At 40.9% G+C, this 22,864-nt stretch overlaps 1 protein-coding gene and 1 long non-coding RNA gene across 2 annotated transcripts in view; one reads left to right on the forward strand and one right to left on the reverse strand.

Moving 5' to 3' along the window:
• ADCY2 (adenylate cyclase 2) overlaps positions 1-22,864 on the reverse strand; it is a 1,382,785-nt gene that overhangs the window by 983,349 nt on the left and 376,572 nt on the right. The gene's annotated exons all lie outside the window — the stretch shown is intronic.
• LOC148511420 (uncharacterized) overlaps positions 9,657-22,864 on the forward strand; it is a 47,622-nt gene continuing 34,414 nt past the window's right edge. The window contains exon 1 of the long non-coding RNA XR_015868734.1: positions 9,657-9,738. This is a non-coding gene — a long non-coding RNA (uncharacterized LOC148511420). The remainder of the gene's footprint in view (positions 9,739-22,864) is intronic.

Consider the following 22,864-nt stretch of genomic DNA (forward strand, 5'->3'; position numbering starts at 1 on the left):
CGACAACCTCTTAGAGAAACTGAGGGAAATCATCGCCCAGTGGCTTACCACACTTAGACTCTCCGGGGGATTTGTGATATCTGACAACGCCACCAATATTGTGCGGGAATTACATCTGGGCAAATTCCAGCACGTCCCATGTGTTGCTCACACAATAAACTTGGTGGTGCAGAATTTTCTGAAAAGCGACAGGGGCGTACAGGAGATGCTTTTCGTGGCCTGAAAAATTTCTGGCCACTTTTGCCATTCAGCGACTGCGTGCACCTGTGTCATAAGTAAAGGGCTGGTTGGCTTGTCCGTTAAAGGGTGCTGTAACCCCCAAAGTGCACTCCAAACAAAATAAAAAATTCTTCTTATTTTTCTGTCTTTGTGAAATGTGTGGGCTGTAGCAGCATCTGCATCCTCAAAGCAGCAGCTACAAGTGTGCGTCTCTCTGTTAAAGGGTGGTGTAACCCTCAAAGTGCGCTCCACAAACAATAAAAAAATATTTCTTTTTTTTTCTATCTTTGTGAATTGTGTGGGCTGTAGCCACACCTGCATCCTCAAAGCAGCAGCGACAAACGTGCACCTGTCTGTTTAAGGGTGGTGTAACCCCCAAAGTGCACTCCACAAACAATAAAAAAATATTTCTTTTGTTTTCTGTCTTTGTGAGTTATGTGGGCTGTAGCCACACCTGCATCCTCAAAGCAGCAGCAACAAGCGTGCGTCTGTCTGTTAAAGGGTGGTGTAACCCTCAAAGTGCGCTCCACAAACAATAAAAAAATATTTCTTTTTTTTTCTGTCTTTGTGAATTGTGTGGGCTGTAGCCGCACCTGCATCCTCAAAGCAGCAGCGACAAACGTGCGTCTGTCTGTTAAAGGGTGGTGTAACCCCCAAAGTGCACTCCACAAACAATAAAAAAATTCTGCTTTTTTTTCTGTCTTTGTGAATTGTGTGGGCTGTAGCCGCACCTGCATCCTCAAAGCAGCAGTGCCAAGCGTGCGTCTGTCCGTTTAAGGGTGGTGTAACCCCCAAAGTGCACTCCACAAACAATAAAAAAATATTTCTTTTTTTTCTCTTTGTGAATTGTGTGGGCTGTAGCTGCACCTGCATCCTCAAAGCAGCTGCACCAAGCATGCATCTGTCTGTTAAAGGGTGGTTTAACCCCCAAAGTGCGCTCCAACCAAAATAAAATAATCTTAATTTTTCTGTGTTTGTGTGTGAAATGTATGCGCAGTAGCCACACCTGCATCCTCAAAGCAGCAGCGACAAGCATGCATCTGTCTGTTAAAGGGTGGTGTAACCCTCAAAGTGCGCTCCACGAACAATAAAAAAATTCTTTTTTTTCTCTTTGTGAATTGTGTGGGCTGTAGCTGCACCTGCATCCTCAAAGCAGCAGCACCAAGCATGTGTCTGTCCGTTAAAGGGTGGTGTAACTCCCAAAGTGCGCTCCAACCTAAATAAAATAATCTTCTTTTTTTCTGTTTGTGTGTGAAATGTATGCGCAGTAGCCACACCTGCATCCTCAAAGCAGCAGCGACAAGCATGCATCTGTCTGTTAAAGGGTGGTTTAACCCCCAAAGTGTGCTCCAACCAAAATAAAATAATCTTCTTTTTTTCTGTTTGAGTGTGAAATGTATGCGCAGAAGCTACACCTGCATCCTCAAAGCAGCAGCAACAAGCGTGTGTCTGTCTGTTAAAGGGTGGTGTAACCCTCAAAGTGCGCTCCACAAACAATAAAAAAAATTCTACTTTTTTTTCTCTTTGTGAATTGTGTGGGCTGTAGCCGCACCTGCATCCTAAAAGCAGCAGCGACAAGCATGCGTCTGTCTGTTAAAGGACTACATCGGTGACAGCATCCAAGTAGGCATGTCAGACAGTCCGTACTTGTACTGGCAGGAAAAAGAGGCAATTTGGTGGCCCCTGTACAAACTGGCTCTATTTTACCTGAGTTACTCCCCCTCCAGTGTGTACTCCTAAAGAGTGTTTAGTGCAGCCGGGAAACTTGTCAGCCAGTTTGTGCAGGGACAGATTAATTGCCAGCTAGTTTTTTTGGGGGCCCAAACGAACCAATCATTTCAGCCACAGTCGTGTGGCAGACCCTGGTGCTGAAATGATTGGTTTGTTAAAGTGTGCATGTCCTGTTTATACAACATAAGGGTGGGTGGGAGGGCCCAAGGACAATTCCATCTTGCACCTCTTTTTTTTTTTTGCATTATGTACTGTTTGGGGCCTAGTTTTTCAAACTGCCATCCTGTCTGCCACTGCAGTGTCACTCCTAGATGGACCACGTGTTTGTGCCGCCCACTCGTGTCGCTTAGCATAGTCATCCAGCTACCTCGGTGCAACCTTTTGGACATAAAAACACTATTGTGAGGTGTTAGGTGTTCAGAATAGACTGGAAATGAGTGGAAATTAAGGTTATTGAGGTTAATAATAGCATAGGAGCAGAAAAACCCACAAATTCTGTGATTTTAGCTGTTTTAATGCTGTTTTAAAAAAAAATACAGATCCAAAACACAAAACCCAGAACCCAAAACACAGAAGGGTGGTTTTGGCAAAACCAATCCAGATCCAAAACACGAAGAAAGATCCAGATCCAAAACCAAAACACAAAACACGAAAAGTGGCCGGTGCACACCCGGACTTGTCCCGTGGAGGTGATCCATCACAGGGTAAAGTAGGGACAGTCTCAGTGTACAGCAGTAACATACTTGGAACTGGACTTCACCTTTCTTACTAAAATCTCCAAAAGGAGCTATAAACACTGTTTACTAACCATTTTTTTTTACAGGTTCCACTTATTTAATCCAATTTAATCAGAGTCACTAGTACACCATCTGTGCTGCCTGTGTCTTGTCTGCTATAAATAGCTTGAACGACCCCTTAGGATTTGCAGCTCCTGTCACTATCCAGGATAAATCTCTGCTCAGAGACCTAACCTGTGAGTCATCTGACTGGGACACCCCACTGCCTCCACAGAAAAGGTATTTGTGGGAAGAGTGGAAAAATTCTCTGTCCACCTTAACAAAATGATTCTATGGATCAGGAGATAAACCAATCCAAAACAGTGGCACTATACATCTACTACTCAAAATCCTGCTGACCACACTACAAGAGCCGTCTCAGTTAGTCTCATTAAAGACACCTCATGGTTCAGAGGACCTGAGTTCTTGTAAAAGGCAGATTAGAACAATTTTGAAAGTGACACATTTGAGCTAGTAGATGAAGATTCAGATGTCTAAATCCATCCATAAGTGACTACAATCCATACCATAATTTTAGATTGTCATTACTGGAGGCAGCCAATTAATTTCACAAATGGTCAGCCAAATATTTACGCACATATGCTCCTTAGCCAGCATCTGATGGTGATTATTATAGATCTGCTGACAGGGAGTATGTATTCCAGCAAACTATTGGATATGTTAATGACTCATTAAAGTTTGTATACTGTGTTCATGTTTCTGCATCCTGCATGTTTGCATGTTGAATTGCAGTATCTCATCTTTGCATGTTGTAATTGCATTCCATAATTTATTTTCACAGTTTTACCAATTTCCTTTATTGTACAATTAAAACACTGTTCTTCAGATCATCACATCTGACTGGTATTATTGAAATTAGAGGTGATTATGCTGTATGCCTTGAATTTGTCAAATAGACTTGTGAAAGATAGAACACCTACCCTGACCTCTTCACTTATCTCTGAGCCGGCCCTAGCCAAGTTGGTGCCCTAGGCAAAATTTTGGCTGGTGCCCCCTACTGCGTGTATATTGAGAGAGATTCCATGTTGGCGGTGCTCGGAATATATACACAGGCAGGCTGGATTACCAACATTTCAATGCTTTATGTGTTGCATTTTCGTCAGGGTGCTGACCCTGATGAAAATGCAACACAAAGTATTGAAATGTTGGTAATCCAGCCTGCCTGTGTATATATTCCGAGTGCCACCATCATGGAATCTCTGCATACAGCATCACATATTAAGTGGCTTATGTAGGGCACCGGCTTATGTAAAGTATATACACTTTTGTTTGCTTTGGACTGAGGAGTGCCCCTTCCTATTGTTGTGTGAGTGTGTGTATATATATATATATATATATATATATTTTATATGCACACACACACAGCCCCACTGAGTCAGACTCAGCAGCACCTCTCTCTGCCCAGGACATGCCCACCCCACCCCTCCTCCCCCCTCCTGTCTTCCAGCCTGAGCTGGATAAGTTACCTACAGGCTGGACTCAGGGAGAGTCACGAGGACTGACTGCAATCTGTGCGTGCTTGCTGCTTCAGATGCCGGGTGGTCCGATGATGGGCGCTGGGCTCAGCAGCAACTGACGGTGACTAATGTCAATATGTAGGTGGAGGTGGAGCCATGATCTGCCCTAACAGATCTACTCCACAAAGGACCATGGGAGGAGTGGCCGTGGCTGGGCATGCGCTGTATTGCCCTCCCACGGCCAGGGCCAAAAACAGAAATCTCGGGTGCCCGGCACACTTATGTTTTTGGGACCCTCCCCACCGCCTTCCAGTAGGTACACTACATGCATGTTGGCCACCCAGCCCCAAGCCCCTGTGCCTCACAGAGCCAGCCCCAGTGCCTCACAGCCCCAGTGTTGTACAGATCAAACCTCAGCCTCTGTGTCTCATAGCTCCAGTGTTAGTGTATCACAACTCCAGCCCATGTTTCACAGCCCCAGCGCCTCTCCAGCTCTGTGCTTTCATCTACATCCCACCTGCCAATTCATCTCTCACTTCCCCCAACCACCGCCTGAACTGTGTCTCCACAACCACCACCAGTGCCTGATTAAGGTCCACATGGGCCTGGAGCTGAAATTGATGAAGGGCCTATTTTGTGCTACCACAGTGAGGCCGTGATATGTGATGCGGGGGTTGTATACACACACATATATATATATATATATATATATATAGCAATAGTATAAAGGAGTTTCTCAATGCAGCAACAAATAGTGTACTTCAATCAACATTTTGGGGAGAGACTTCCTTTCCTCTGAGGAAATGTTGATTAAAGTACACCATTTTTCACTACATTGATAGACTTTGTGTGCCACCTTTCTACTATTGCCTCCTGTGGGGTGAGGGTGCAATGGAAGCCTGGACTTGTGTACCAATAGCTCCCACTGCGAGGGAGATGGTACTTAAAAGATTACCGCCGCCATGAAAAAGGTAAGTATCGGTGACGGGGTGGAGCAAAGGGGAGGGTGGCAGGACTGAGAAAAAGGTGGAGGGATGGAGAGTGGGGGGCATCTAGAAAGAGTGATGGAGGGTCAAAACAGCAGAGAGGGGGCAGGGCATAGTAGAGAATGAGGTGACCTGGCATATGCACATGGATATATATTTACATATGTAAATATATTAATGCAAACAAACACATATATATATACACACACACTAATATATGCAGAACAACACACATCTATGTTGATACTAGACCCGGAGTGCCATCCAGTTCTATTGGATATGTGTGTATGTTGTTGGTATTAAAATGAACCTCTATATACCCCTGCCTGTACCTTCTAAAATCCTTCCTATAAACCTCTAAGGATGACGCTAATTTGCATACACAGTCATACAATAAATAGGGATTCCAGACTCAGAACATGTGGTTCCGAAGCACAAAGTATTATTCAAGTATAAGTACAGTCAGTTACACGCTATGATCTGTGTACAATTAGCGCAAATTAATCATAAAGTCACAAGGTACAGTTGATATACATATGCATGATTAAACTTCAAAATACAATGAGAGAGACAGAGAAAGAGAGAAAGAGAGACACAGAAAGAGACACAGACAGAGAGACACAGACAGAGAGACACAGAGACACACAGAGAGAGACACACACAGATAGAGACAGATAGATCAAACTACGAGAGAGACACAGAAAGAGAGAGAGAGACACAGAGAGAGACACAGAGAGAGAGACACAGAGAGAGAGAGAGACACACAGAGAGAGAGAGGCACACAGAGAGAGAGAGAGGCACACAGAGAGAGAGAGGCACACAGAGAGAGAGACACACAGAGAGAGAGAGAGGCACACAGAGAGAAAGAGGCACAGAGAGAGAGAGAGAGGCACACAGAGAGAGAGAGGCACAGAGAGAGAGAGAGACATACAGAGAGAGACACAGAGAGAGACACAGAGAGAGAGAGGCACACAGAGAGAGAGAGGCACAGAGAGAGAGAGAGGCACAGAGAGAGAGAGAGGCATACAGAGAGAGAGAGGCACACAGAGAGAGAGAGACACACAGAGAAAGAGACACAGAGAGAGAGAGAGAGAGTGAGAGACACAGAGAGACAGACAGATCAAACTACAATTAGAGAGACACAGAAAGAGAGAGAGAGAGACACAGAGAGAGACACAAAGAGAGACACAGAGAGAGAAAGACACAGAGAGAGAGACACAATTTAGGCGCAAAAGGAAATTATACAGACCCCAAGTACAGTATACATACGCAGGCACTTCCGGACCCAGAGATAGGCATCAGCAAGAGACCCCTCGTCATTCAGCATTCAGCATGAAGACCCAGAACCAGCATTCGTGCACTCATATTTATACCCCCCCAGAATAAACAGGACAATAGGGAAGTCTGTTACTGATATCATTGGTTCCCAGGGGTGAAGCATCTGTTACAGCACATTTAACAGGCTGGTTCAAACAGACTCTCCCTGCCTCTAACAGCTGGGGGTCTTCCTCTTCACGCCTCCTGCAGCATCCTAACAGTTGCTTCTAAAATATACATTTTGTTGCTTGTAGGCTCTGCGATCCATAACTCGGGAATGTATGATGCGATCTCCCCACTGATAACACCGGAATACTGTAAAAAGGATATGCATCAGTACAACTCCAAACATAACTTGTTTAGCATGTATAATACATTAGTTATCAAATATCTTTATTTTTCAGCATTTAAACTAACTGAACCAACTTAAATCATACACTTTAGAGCTTATTGAACCTTATGTGTGAATATGTAATGTGTGGTTATTCGGGGTTTGATATAAGGATGCTAGTTATTAATGGGTGAGATTTGAGTGCATCATTTCTCATACACGAAGTGAACATTCAGCAGTGTGGATTGCTGAGCATTGTAGTTCCATGCCCTCTGTCAGCAGGCCCCCACCTGTCCTGTGTTCAAAGGAAAAAAAACCTATTTTGTTCTCCCAGACTCTTGTGTGAACTGTGAATCAAGCTGTGAAGTTGGGGCCATCCTGTCTGTGTATGGGGCTAAGACCTGTTTAGGATTCAGACAAATCCAATTGTGTAGATCAATGCCTGGATTATATTACAATTGCCACAACTATACTTTGTCTGCATCCAGGGATTCCCAATTTGTGTGTAAAAATACCCATTGTCTATTCTATTTACTCTTACTCAGAAAGCTTGTTCTTCCAGTTGCCCTTGGTAGATTAACAAAAACATTGCCATCTGTTCTTAGCTCCTGAGTTGTAACTTGAATTGACGCTGGTCACAAAATGGCGTCTTGCAGATTCTTGTTTCTAAAATGGAGTCTAGCTGCCATTTGCAAGATGGCGTCGCGCACGCTTCAATTTTAAACTGATCTTGTCTCAGCCAATTATTCAGCTTCGACAATGTATATATATGTATATATGTAACACAGATTGCAATATATATTACAAACCAATTATTAAAATCTTTACTCAGTGGCAGTGCACTTACAGAGGGAGGCATTACACTGAGACTCCTGGACGTTGGGCTTGATGGTGAGGCCGGCGGCTCTTGTCTGACGTCAGCAGTGTGATGTCATGCGGTGCCAAGCAACTGTATGCGCATCACATGCAGTCAGGGTTTGTGTGAATCCTGAGAGAGCACCACTTTTACCTGCAGCATGCTAGCGGTTCGGACCAGGCTCCTCTGACCCAGCGGATGAAGTCACGCGAACTGCGCCTGGTCAAAGCAGACTGTATTGTTCAAGGCTGCCGGCCTCCCTCTCCGCTGTCACTGTGCCCTGCAAGGAGAACACATGAACTGCGATACTGAGATTCCTGTCGCTGGGACTGCCCGCGGCCATCTTCCTGGTCTCTGACTCGAGTCCTCCTGTAGACGCAGAATGAGCTTCTATGCAGAAGCTCATTCTGAGTCTCTAACCTGCACTGTGCAGAGCTGTAGAATGCCCCAAGGCATTCCAGTCGCCCTAGGCATAAGCTTAGAATGCCTATGCCTAGGGCCGGCACTGGGCTCAATGAGAATTATGACATCACTCCTTTTCTGCACGACTAGCCCTGAAGGCTGGGATCCTTGGGCTTGATTCAGAGCCGTTCGCTATTTGCGGTCGTTCGTTCAAAAACAAGGGGTGGCTATTCAAATGATCTGTTCGCAAATTGCAGTCTGTTCACACCTCTAAGTCTGAACGAGCGAGCAAAACATACGCTCGTTTATTTGATAAAAACGCCACCTGGCCGCACGCACCATACGTCATGTCCGCTATTTATTAGATTAATCGAGTACATCGACCAGCGTATGAACTGCTCGCTATTCTTGTGGTTGGTGTTTGCTACCACAAATTTGCGAGCAGTTCTGGCTATAAAATAACCCAGTGACGTGGTCAATGACGCTGCTGTATTAATTATGCACACCCATAAAACGCCCGTTTTGACCTTTAAGCACGCCTGCGTTCGGTTCTCCACTCCCCATTTTCAAGCACCTTCCCCTGTTACCACCCACATACGCCTCATTCTGTCACTCAAAATAGCAGGCACTCGCTATATAGCGTACAAACGATTTTTGGCCGCACAGACTTGTTCGCGCATGCGTACTAAAAACCGTACGCATGCGCAGATGTGCGAACATCGCTCGGAACGAGCGTACTGCCGCTAACGAGCGGCTCTGAATGAGGGCCCTTGGGTAGCAATTGTTGATGGACATTTTTTTCCCTTTTGCTCTCTTACATGGTCCTGAGCTTTGAGGAGCAGGGTGTGGGAACATGATGTATGTCTCTCTGAATTTATGAGGTTAACAGTAATGAGATTTCTATATATATATTTGTAAAGAATCAAGGTTATCTATAACAAGGAAGGGTGGAATCTATCTCTTGTCTTGAGCTGTGAAAATAAATTGACCCTGTTAATATGGATACAAAAAAACCTACTGTGAATCCCTTTAATAGCTTATTAAGGGTTAACCTCAATTCTGTGACCAAGCTATGTACTGAAAATGTAGATGATATGAAGTATCTATTCTGATCTCTTCTTTTTCTTTTTCTTTTTATCTCAGGATTTTAATATAAATTAAGATTATTGCTAAAGTCTCTGTTCTGGCTGTTAATGAATTAAACTGTTTATTAAGGTATAGACCATTTAGGTTGAAATATTATAAAGTTTGGCTATGTAATAGTCTGTGAAGTGTGCTAATTAATAGATTGATTGAAAGACATCTGAATGTGATATATGATTGTCATGATGTATTTAGTGCTATCCTCTCTTTTATATTATGTGTAATGTAATTTTTTTAAAATATGTTACGTATTTGCATAAGAGCTCATTATGCTAGACTGGATTACTATAGAAAGCTTTTATTGTAAACTAGATATGTGTATTAGATGTGAGCCAATTAATGCAGGGTTAATTAAGTATAATAAAAGACCAGTATAAATAGGTGCTGGTAGAGGTTACAAACCACACCCCTTGATGAAGTCTCTGACAAAACTAGTTGGGCGTGGCCAGGAACTGTGAGACTGTGGAACAGTCATCTGTCTACTTCCAGAGGCAGTGCGGTGTGTGGCTGAGTATGGAAGATGTCCAGCTAAGTTTACAGACCTTATGCTCATAATCCAATGATTGTTTCCTAGAGGTTTATATTCATATTGGGTATCTTCTATCTATATATAAATCATCTAATTACCTCCGGTTGGTAATATTCACCCAATACTATGTGCTCCTCCATGATTTTTCCATGTATATACTATCTCTTCTTATAACTCACAACAGGTACTATTATCTGCATTATTAATGTAGATAACATTACTTTTGACAGGTGTCTGATGCTATTTACCTGTATTATACTTATTATCTCATATTTCTCTGGGATATATATATGCAATGATTATCATGTAGTTATACCATCGCACCCATATAGATAGCCGAGATGAATACCCTCAATACTATACATATCTGATATATTCAGGTATATGACTACTATTGACATCATTAGATCCTATGAGTAACCATGCTGACCATTTGCCCTCAGGGGCAAATATATACCATCAATTGCCCTATTTAAAATGGAGTATTGAGTTATTGACATGATCTGTATATTTATATATTGTGCATAGGTTTGTATTCATTAGGATTATTACTATTATTTAGAACATGATAGGGGACCTCTATCCAGATAACTTGTAAATGTTTGTGTATTTAGGCAGGGCCCAAACTAGGATATCTGTCACCCGGTGCAAGGCAGCAATTTTGCGCCCCCTCCCTTCCCGTACCTGGATTTTGTCCTTGATCCTCCATAAGGCAGTGCACTACTCAGACGTCCCAGGTATAGTGACTTACATTATTCCACACACCATAATGCCCATTACACATTATGCCACCCACTGTAATGCCTATTACCAAAGTGCCACTTACATATTTGCCCAATACCATTTTATGCCCCACAGTAAGACTTCTAATTACTTTAAAATTACCTGCTCGTTGCCATGGGGTTTCACGCTCGTTGCCATGGGGTTTCACGCTCGTTGCCATGGGGTTTCACGCTCGTTGCCATGGGGTTTCACGGGAGAAGATGCAGCTTTCAGCATCTTCTCCCGACACTTGCTCTTGCCTAACAGACACTAGAGGTCCAGTAGGACCTCTAGTGTCTGTCTCCTCCTTGGCGGTGGCCATTTTTGGATGGCCGTTTTCAGCAGAGTCCATGCAGACGGCTAGTCCGCATGGAATCTGCTGAAAATGGTCATCCAAAAATGGCCACCACCAAGGAGGAGACACACTAGAGGTCCAGTAAGGACCTCTAGGATCTGTCTCCTCCTAGACGGTGGCCATTTTTGGATGGCCGTTATCTGAATCTGCAGCCAAGCCACCATGAGTCAGCCTATTTTCACCCCCTGCATTCCGGTGCATGTGCACCTCTAGCCCCCCCCTAGTTGCGGCCCTGATTTAGGACTATCTTGTAAAGCATGAAAGTTTGAGCAAACTGCCTCAACCTGATACAGATGTACTTATGTATCAGGATGATGACATGCAGAACATTGAAAGTCTGTCTATGCATGGCACTCAGGACGATCACATGCAGAGCACTGGATATATGTTATATTTATAAAGCTTGTAACTGATTATTTCTGATTATAATTTTATAATGTACATAGCATGATATGGTCTTATGATATGTAGACGGCACATTTAATAGCTTACCATGCAACTTGATTATATCTTCCCTAGATAGAAATGAATATATGGAATCTATATCTATTTATATATCCTACATTAATCATACAATCTGGATAGTATTATTTAATCAATAGTCTGATTGTCCTTGATTTATTTGTGCCTTAGGGTAACTCGCTGTTAATAAGGTTATTATCTACGATGCCTCTCCCATTCTTTGAGCTATGCAGCCATTAATTAGACTAACATATGTCTGTCATAATTTATTAACAGTCCTTCTCACTTACATCCAGTTCTTTTTGGATTGGACACTGAGTATGTCTATCATCTGAACCAATGCTATTGATTGGTTACGGTTTCTGTTAAGAAAGGGATTTCCCATACGTACATCAATCTGATGAGATCAAGCCCTATCCCCGGCAAAACGTATGTCATCTGATTTACAACGAGGTAGGCTGTTGGAGAGACCAGACATCTTCCTGAGATGCAGCGTGGAAGGAGATTCCTGCTGCCACTGCTGTGACTGCTGGAGCTTGTACCTCCTGTCTGCGCACACACATAGATCTTTACATTGAGCAGCAGTACGCTCACTGAATACTGAAAGAAATTCGGCACAAGCTAAATTACTTATTTCAGTCTGATGAATACAATGTTGCAAAACCTTCTGCAAATTCTTTGTATCATTATGTTGCTATTTTTGAATCTCCTATGAGAAACAATCCTTGTCTGTTTATACAAGTTGCCATGTTTTCTTGCATTTCTGATTTAATATTATTGTGATATATACCTCCTTTTAATCTTGTGTTCATGACATAATATGGCACTTTGGTTGCCACTACTTTTGTGTGTATAGGTTTGGCATTATACCTGTCACATATTAGTTTATATAGGAGTGATTTCTTCACATAAAAACTTATAGATTGGTCTGAGAAATAATCTGTCCAGTGCTCAAATTGTTATTATCCACATATATACTGTATTTTGTTCAGCTAGTTACTAATGGTAGGATTCAGCCACCAATTAAGCTGATACAAGAGTGGACATAATATATTACTGCCTTCTCTGCTTTTTCTGCTTGTGCTGCTTCATGTGTGATGTGTAGTTTATTTTGATAATATACTGCTATTACGCTATTGTCATATAATTTGCACAGACATTTTGATTTTTAAAACCACTATGATGTCATATTAGGGCATTGATTGTGTATAGGTTGTTTTCCCTATATGTGGTTTCCCTTATTTAAAAAGGGGGATTTTTGTGTTCTATGTTTATTGTGTATGTCTGTATGTCAAGTTCTTTCTTTTGAAGTGATTCACTAAAAGTAAATTTTTGAAGCATTTACAATCATATTAAGCAGTGCCCCCAAAAAAGAAGTCTTCTTTTTCTTTATCGGTCTACTTTAACTTTACAGACCTACCAGATCACACGTGAAACTTCTAACTTTGATGTATGTGAGCAGATTTTATTAAACATTGTGATTTTTACTATTCTCATGTTTACGCTTTCCCTCTGTGTTTGCATTCCAGTCTGTGTATACCTTCCTCAAGCATAAGGAGGACTGGGATTAAGCAGCAATACATCTTAACAGAAAAGGAAAAAAGTCTGGATTTTACACGACACCATTGCACAGAGTGTGGACATTTGTACTGAAATAAATATATATATATATATATATATATATATATATATATAATAATTTATTATACACTACCATTCAAAAGTTTGGGGTCACTTAGAAATTTCCTTCTTTTAATTTTTGAAAGAAAAGTACTATTTTTTTCAATGAAGATAACATTAACTTAATCAGAAAAACACTCTATACATTGTAAATGTGGTAATTGACTATACTAGCTGCAAACATCTGGTTTGTAAAGGAATATCTACATAAGTGTATAGAGGCCCATTTCTAGCAACCATCACTCCAGTGTTCTAATGGTACATTGTGTTTGCTAAGCGCGTTAGAAGACCAATGGATGATTAGAAAAGCCTTGTGCAATTATGTTAGCACAGCTAAAAATGGGTTTGCTCGTTAGAGAAGCTATAAAACTGGCCTTGCTTTGAGCTAGTTGAGTATCTGTAGCATCACATTTGTGGGTTTGATTATACTCTCCAAATGGCCAGAAAAAGAGAACTTTCATGTGAAACTCAACAGTCTCTTCTTGTTCTTAGAAATAAAGGCTATTCCATGCGAGAAGTTGCCAAGAAACTGAACTTTTCCTACAACATTGTGTACTACTCCCTTCAGAGGACAGCACAAACAGCCTCTAACCAGAGTAGAAAGAGAAGTGAGAGGCCCCGGTGCACAACTGTGCAAGAAGACAAATAGTCTCTAGTTTAAGAACTAGATGCCTCACAAGTCCTCAACTGGCAGCTTCAATAAATGGTACCCACAAAACACCAGTGTCAACATCTACAGTGAAGAGGTGACTCCGGAATGTTGGTCTTCTAGAGAGACTGGCCAATAAAAGGAAAAGATTAGTATGGGCAAAAGAACACAGACATTGGATAGAGGAAGATTGGAAAAAAGTGTTATGGACAGACAAATCAAACTTTGAGGTGTTTGGATCACACAGAAGAACATTTTTGAGATGCAGAACAAGTGAAAAGATGCTGGAAGAGTGCCTGCCACCATCTGTCAAGCATGGTGGAGGTAATGTGGTGGTCTGTTGCTGCTTTGGTGTTGGTAAAGTGGGAGATTTGTACAAGGTAAATGGGATTTTGAATAAGGAAGGCTATCACTCCATTTTGCAATGCCATGCCATACCCTGTGGACAGCGCTTGATTGGAGCCAATTTCCTCCTCCAACAGGACAATGACCCAAACCACACCTCCAAATTATGCAAGAACTATTTAGGGAAGAGACAGGCAGCTGGTATATTCTGTCTGTAATGGAGTGGCCAGCGCAGTCACCAGATCTCAACCCCATTGAGCTGTTGTTGGAGCAGCTTGACCATATGGTATGTAAGAAGTGCCCATCAAACCAATCCAACTTGTGGGAGGTGCTTCAGGAAGCGTGGTGTGAAATTTCTTCTGATTACCTCAACAAATTGCAAAAGGTTTGCAATGCTGTAATTGCTGCAAAAGGAGCATTCTTTGACGAAAGCAAAGTTTGAAGGACAAAATTATTATTACAAATAAAAATCATTATTTCTAACCTTGTCAATGTCTTGACTATATATTCTATTCATTTTGCAACTCATTTGATAAATTAAAGTCAGTTTTCATGTAAAACACGAAATTGTCTGTGACCCCAAACTTTTGAACGGTAGTGTATATATAACTATTATGGCCCTTATAAACATGGGCATCATGGGAGAGGAGGAGCTGAGGCTGGAGGGAGTGTGCGGGGCGCCACTAGGCTGCCTGGGTACATAAAAGTAGTAGCCAGAGCCGCAGCTGCTGCTTCCTGTACATAACAGTGATCACTGTAGTTCCAGAGCTGCAGAGGGAGGGTGTCCTGCTGGCAGCCCAGAAACATAGCAGCAGTGGTGGCTACCAGAGCTGCCGCTGCTGCTTCTACACAGTGATCAACTAGTGATCACTGTAGTTCTGGAGCCGCAGTGGGAGGGTGTCCCACTGGCGGCCCGGATACATAGCAGTGGCTGGCTGCTGTTTCTTACTGAAGGGGGTGGGGCCGGCTGCCCGATCACTGCTGGCCACAGTGATCGGGTCACAGCAACAGCTGTGGCTGCTGCTTATATGGCAGTGTGCCGGGAGGGGGTTGCCGACTGTACCTGATCACTGTGACCAGCAGTGATTGGGACACACTGGAGAGGCAGCCATGCTTGCAGAGGGACCAGAAGGTCCCACTGATGTAGGCGGCTGCTGGAAGATTAGCTTCGCACAGCCACCTAGTGGGCATTTCTGGCTGGTCATATCAGATACGACCATGTCAGGGAAAGCCTGGTGTGGTTGTATCTGATACGACCATGCCAGGCAAGTGGTTAAAGTGAATTTATGAATTTATAACACCATTTTTTACAGTACTTATCAATCACTATTTTTATAAATATTAAATTAAATCATGGCCCAGAAACTAGTTTAGTTGATCCATTAGCATTTGAAGACACATAGCCAGTCCACATACAAAGACCTCTTCCTGTCTGAGGCCCAAGATACCTAAAACAAAATGTTTGAAACATAGCCTCACCCCCAGGTGAGAGGCAGGATGGGGTTTGCATCTCACTCACAGACCTGACACACATTACACTGACCCTGCAGCAGCCGTAGCAGAAGAATGGGATGCCAAAACCCCTCAATGGGGAAGCTGGCTCTTTCTCTCACCAATAGATAAGTATATTTCTATCTCCCCCCACACATCGCTTACAGGGAAAATTTATTAATATGTGATGGCTTTAAGGTTGATGATGATGGTTCATTATGTAATATTGGAATGTGTTTGTGGTAGATCACATAACATATGGATGTGATGCTTTGGTTTGTGTAATTATGTGTTAGTCTATATGTGTAAGTCTGTAGTGATTGGTGTTAGCTGCAGTAGATGCTGTAATAGTTCTGTGGTATAATCTAGGCTGTATCATATGCTGTTTAGTGTGGAAATTAGGTGGAATTCTGTTTAAATAGATGCGATTGTATAGTTCAAATAGGTTTGTTATCATGGGAGATGAATTACTAACTGTTGAAAGTCTGAAAATGGCTGCCACCATGTGGCCTACACAAAGGAATCTATGCTGTCCTCCGTTTACAGTCTGCATGTTACAATATGGCAGATTCCATGTGATTTTTCACCCCCCTCTTCCCCCCATTGAACCATGTTCTGCACAATAGCATGGCTTGGGATGCATAGGTTTGTGAATACTGGCTGTATTCTGATAGGATTGTGTGGTATGTATTGTATTAAGAAAGAATAGTTGGATATTGTATATGTATTATACAATGTTATAGTTTATGAATTCTGGAATACTATATAATGCAGTATTTGCCTTAAAATATCACAGTTGTTGTGTGTGAGATGATAATCATTTTGGAACTTGCTGAACAATGGTGCCCCTTAACAAAAGTATCTTTAAAGTGAGATGACCTCCACAACTCACTAATAGATATCACATCTGCTGAGAGCATTAAAGATAAACTTTGCCTTATTACCATGTTTTGTCAGCAATCGGCATACAATATCCAGTTTGCATATTTATAATAGCATTGTAAGGAATGTCTTAAGTTGTGTAATGGAGGAGGTAAAAGCTTAGATGGATAGGAATGTGAACTACTGGATATCAGTGTTGTAGGCAGGCATTGTGATATTACCGACTGAATTCGCATTGTGGCAATATCACAGGGATTTACTACAAATCCCTTGCAGGGACAGAGTTTGCGATAGCTCTGTCCCTGCGAATCCCCTCCGCAGACTTATCACAGTATTTTCACAAAAAGTACAGTGACAAGTACCAACCCATGTGCCAACCCACCATTGCTAAACCCCACCCCCAAAATCATGCACCTCCCCTCCTTTAATTACATGTACCTGCAGTGTTCGGTGCTCCGGTGATGTCCTCCGTGGCTACGGTTAGCTGACATCCCATACTGCACTGGGAACCAATCAGGTGGTGACCGGGCACCAGTGCAGGCTGGGAGACCATCTGACCGGAGGGAGGTCAGCACCCCCAACCCCGATCACTGGTCCCTGGACTCTGGAATTTTTATTTTTTTTTACACTAAAAAAAAAAAAAAATTGTATCAGCATGTGGTCTGTTTAAACCACACAGCTGATAACTGGGGCCAGCTCTGGGCTCTGCTCTGCCCATTAGAGCAGAGCAGGAGTCCGGTAACCAGGGGAGACCTCCAGGTGGCTTATCACAGGGCTTTCCCAGGTGTTTTTTCACAATTTAATTTTAGTAACAAAGGATAAAACACACCCCTTTACAAAGTCCATCTCTTATGCTTTCAGGTGCCAAGGTTAGTGAGAACTGACTGGAAAGGACTAGAAATTAATGTTATTAATACTATAGGAACAGAAACACGTCCAAGTTACATGATGTTAGCTGTTTTTTTTTATCAATTTTTTAAATGAAATCCAAAACACTTGAGGGTAGTTTTGTCAAAACCAAAACACAGGGGTTTGGGCACATATTTACCTAACACTCAACATGTCCAAAACAGATCTTATAAAATTCACTCCTCCCCTTAAATCTCCCTCAACACAATACTACCATTTTCTCGTTTCCCAAGCCCACTGCCTTAGTTGTACACCACCTTCTGCTTTATTACTTACTTCCAGAAATAGACCTTGATACCCACTTACAGGCAGAAATTTAGATCAGTTAAGCCTGTAGCCAAGACAGTGAGGAAATGGACTGATGAAGTGAAGGGGAATCTTCAGGCTTGTATTGCACTTATTGGAGTGTATTTGAGGCTGCAGCTGTTGATTTAGATGATTTAACAGACACTGTAACATCGTACATCAGGTTCTGTGAGAATTTGTGTCCCAACAAAAACTTTCCGTATTTTTAATAATGATAAACCTTGGTTTACTGGTAATCTCAGGCAGCTTCGTCGTGCCAAGGAGGAGGCCTACAGAGGTGGGGACAGAATCCTGTATAACAAGGCCAGGAACACTCTGACTAGAGAGATAAGGGCGGCAAAAAAGTGTTTTGCCGAAAAGCTGAATGTACAGTTTTCAGCTAATGATCCTGTGTCGATGTGGAGAGGCCTGCAAGATATCACTAACTACAGGAAGATATCTCCCCACTCTTGTATGAGCCAGGAATTGGCAGATTAATTAAATTATTTTTATTGTAGGTTTGAAAAGCCAGATTTAATGTTTCTCTCTACTTCTGACCATGGTGAAATAGGCGGGTCCTTTGGTATTCCTACGCCATGTGGTACAAAGTAGTTCACCTGTTCTGAAGGTGGAGGTGATTGAAGTGGGGAGAAGCCCTGAGGGGAGATGCAGCTCACCGTTAATTGGGATGGGGCCAGGGGCTTCATGTAATTCTGCAACTCAAAGGTCTATGGAAAGAGGATGAAGCCAAACTTTTGCAATTCTCATAAACTCACCTCATATTGTCCCTGTCCCCTCTGCTTAAACCCATCAATTATGAAATTATGCTCCACATCCTGCCCATTTCACTGGGAAGTAGGCAGGATGTGGGAAAGCAACTAAAAAGGTTTTATTAGTGATGTATTAACTAAAGTGAGGAGAACCTCACAACAGGCGCTCAGGTGTGCACAATTTTCACAGCAGCTGCAATAAATGAGTAGTTGCACTCAAAGAGAAAAATACAAATAGATAGAGATACAGCGCTAATTGTAATAGGTCTGTTAATAGTTATAATTAACCAGATGAAGTGTGATTAATATGAAAAAGTCACTTTTAATTATTAAATGAATAGAATAAAAATTAAATAAACATATATAAAACTGCGTACATATAAAAACATGCAGGTCAATCTGTGGTACAACTGCCCATATATATATATATATATATATATATATATATATATATATATATATATATATATATATATATATATATATATATATGTATATGTGATACTATTATAGGATATAATGTCAGTAACTTAGAGCTCTAAGGCTCTTTTCAGGAACAAATGTGGCAAAGTACTTTAGCTTCCAAATATGGATTAGTCTCCACCAACTCACAATAGATAGGGATCCAGGTATTTCAAAGACATCATTGTGCCAGTAAAATGTCCCTTGGAGTGGTGAAACAGAAGAATATCCAAAAGGTTTCTTTGGGAACAGCTGTAGAGTCCATCCGGCGCTTGATAATTGTCCAGATAAAAGACTTGTATAGTCCACAAAGTATATTCCAAAGTGATGACTGACAGCAGAAAGATGGAATCCAAAATGTATCTTCTTATGAAGTGGGATGCTGAATCCTCTGACGCGTTTCGATTTGTTGCCAGGTAATCCGGACATTTGTAGACTAGGTTCAATCCTCTATTCGCCTCGATCAGTGGCTCCATAACAGCGACAATACGTGCTGATGCTGTGTGAGCACACTGATGGCTGACCACCGCCACAACAAAGCGTTTCTCTGCCTCCAAACAATTTAGCGGCTTCCTCAGGATAAGGGCCCTCATCACTTTGGAATATACTTTGTGGACTATACAAGTCTTTTATCTGGACAATTATCAAGCGCCGTATGGACTCTACAGCTGTTCCCAAAGAAACCTTTTGGATATTCTTCTGTTTCACCACTCCAAGGGACATTTTACTGGCACAATGATGTCTTCGAAATACCTGGATCCCTATCTATTGTGAGTTGGTGGAGACTAATCCATATTGGGAAGCTAAAGTACTTTGCCACATTTGTTCCTGAAAAGAGCCTTAGAGCTCTAAGTTACTGACATTATATCCTATAATAGTATCACACATATATATATATATAGGGGTAGTTGTACCACAGATTGACCTGCATGTTTTTATATGTACGCAGTTTTATATATGTTTATTTAATTTTTATTCTATTCATTTAATAATTAAAAGTGACTTTTTCATATTAATCACACTTCATCTGGTTAATTATAATTAACAGACCTATTACAATTAGCGCTGTATCTCTATCTATTTGTATTTTTTATTAGTGATGTGACCAGTTCTTCTTCTAAGCACTATGAACCTATGATCACCGGTCTTGTTCCTTCCTAACCCAAGAGACACCCACACTAATGCATAAAGAGCTAAATACAGACAAATACAGAGCAAGCACAATTAGCTCCAAATAAGTTCACTCATTATTTATAGTATCACCAAGTACCACCAAGGATCTTGCATTTAGTTGTCCATGTTATATGGAATAAGATTAGCTTATTATAATATATTTCTTATTAAAGAGTATATTTCTAGTTATTATATAAGTTATATTCTGAATGGAGCCACCAGATGTATTACTTATTTAAGATAGGGAGTCGTTGACTGAACATAAAACACATTTTTATTTTAATTGCTATGAGATTTTTATAAAAGTGATTTACAAACTAGTACCAGAAATTGGAAAAAAAGGTTCTCACCATCTCTCATTGGTGGTGTCAGTGATTGAGAAAAAACAATGGCCCCAGCCAGGGCTTCCTAACCAGGTACAGTACATGAAAAGCTATTTAGTTTTTTCACCAATACTTGTTGATTGGAAGAACACAACAAATCAGAGCTCAAAGAGAGGTGAATATATAACAAACTTTTTCTAACATACGAGGATTTCTAAAAGTGTGCTGTCATAGATACAAAAAAATAATAGTACCTAAAAGTTAGAGTTAAGGGAGAATGTTTGTATTTTTGTGGCTATTGTGTAATGGCCTTTCAATCATAACTGTCCAATTTCTTTATATTTTTTTTTTTTTTAACAAAACCTAAAAAAAAAATCACTAAACCTAAATAATGTAAATGTTTTGATATAAGGAGGCACTCAAAATAGGATTAAAACACAATCCCCATTCCCATCCAGGGGCTTGGTTTTGAAAAGAAAGCATAGCCATTCCTCCAAGGGGGTATAACCATGTCTACTCCAGCAGCATGCTAATGCAAATCATTACAGTGAGGCTCAAATTCTAGCTCCTTATTTAGTTAGAGAAATAACTTTGTCCTATTATAACAAACCTGCAGAGGAAGATGTGAAATGGTGAACATGTTCAGTTTCGTATACACCCTTCAGTTATTTTATGCATATTTTTCTGCTCATAAATACACAGTTGGGAACAAAAAGCAAAACAGACATTATTTTTGAAGTTCACTGATTAACAAACAATATATTTTAGTCTTCAATTCTCCCTGCTTGTTCTCAAAATACAATCAAAACTTACTTTAATTAAACAAACAATCCATTGTACTTCACTTATGTAGCATTGTAATAAATAAAGATATCTAGCATGTGAATCCATTAAAGGATCAAGACGAAACATTATTAAATGGAATTTAATTTAGCAAAATGATCAGAATACTTAAGTCAAACAAAAAATAATAAAGTAGTAAAATGCTAATTTCTTAAATACAAAAAAGAATGAAAACATAAAATAACACTTATGTTGGTTTATGTAATTCTAATCCCATTAAAGGGAAAAGTTGGACAAGTTGGAAAACATTTTAATAGCCAATTGATCCAAATAAGTCTTAAGACATAATTTTAAAACAAATTACTTTCACCCCCAGTAAGGTATAATTAGGGTAGAACAAACAAAAAAATTCACCCCTTGAAAACTGTTCTTTAAAATTGTTATAATGTTACTCAAATAAACATGCACTGGAAGCAGAGAGAATGAAGCATGAGAGCAAGTATATATACACAACATAAACACACTGTTGTGGAATAGAAATTTTAAGATTTTCTTTAACACTCTTGTTACTATATGAGACTCTAATGTTATGGATTTAAAAATAAAGGTAGAACAATGAGTGAATATAGAATTGGGGAACAATGGGTAAAATACTTATAAAGGAAGTGACAGAGAAAAATGTACATAGGGGTATAAGGTACAGTATCAAACCTTCAAGGGAGATACAGTGCAGAACTTGCCCATAGCAACCAATCCACTTCTGTCAGACTCAGCTAGAAAATGATTGGTTGCTATGTTAAACTTCTTCAATGTATCTCTCTCGAAGGTACCTCTCTCCCTACCTGAAATATAGGTGAAAATACAGTTTGGTGACAGATACAGATGGAGAGCAGAGGAAGGGATATGTAACAGGGTGGACAGGGGAGTTATGCATAGAAACAAGGCCAGGAATTTTCAAGCCAGGCAGAGTAATAGGAGAATGGAGGGGAAATGGAGCATGTGGCGGCCATTTGTAAATTGAAAAAACTTAGTAGTTAATCCCTTGGCAAACTTGTTAGTATCACCACATTTGCCTAAAGTGCAGAATGTTAATCAAGTCACTAATGTGGGCTTTTTAACATGTATAGGTGATATCCTCTCATAAATATGCAGTGGCAGAAGATACGGTGGTGTCCTGTTGCTGTATTTGGGTGGAATATGCAATCATTGCGACAGTATTATGTCAGGATAGGAAGATAACTTGAGATGTGCACCGACCCCCATGTTTTTGTTTGGATCTGGATTCATCTTTGTGTTTTGGTTTTGCAAAAAACAACCCTCACATGTTTTGAATCTGTATTGTTAAAAACCTGAAAAAAAAAATCAGGTAAAATGACCTGTTGGCATGCAATCCAAAACCTGAGTTTGTATTTTAAATCCGAGTTCCAGACCGTGGGAAGATCCGAACCCTTGACCCTAAAATTATTCAGAACTCGGACTTGGTTGAACTCGGAACCCTTAAATTTGGTTGTTGTCACTCCTCTGAGAACCAGATCTGCACAACTCTAGTAACTGTTCCCCATATTAGTCTTTCCTCAGTTGCCAGCTCTGTGTATAACAATGATATATATTTTCCTCCATGTTCTACAGAGAGAGCTCTATGTATAACACTGTTATATTCCTTCCACTTTCTTCTATAGAAGCAGCTCTGTGTACAAACAGTTATTTCTCTTCCACCTTGCTTTATAGAGACACTTCTGTGTATAATGCTATCATAACAACATTC

Source organism: Taudactylus pleione, unplaced genomic scaffold (genome assembly GCF_031769625.1).
Source record: "Taudactylus pleione unplaced genomic scaffold, aTauple2 ptg000309l, whole genome shotgun sequence".
Taxonomy (NCBI): domain Eukaryota; kingdom Metazoa; phylum Chordata; class Amphibia; order Anura; family Myobatrachidae; genus Taudactylus; species Taudactylus pleione.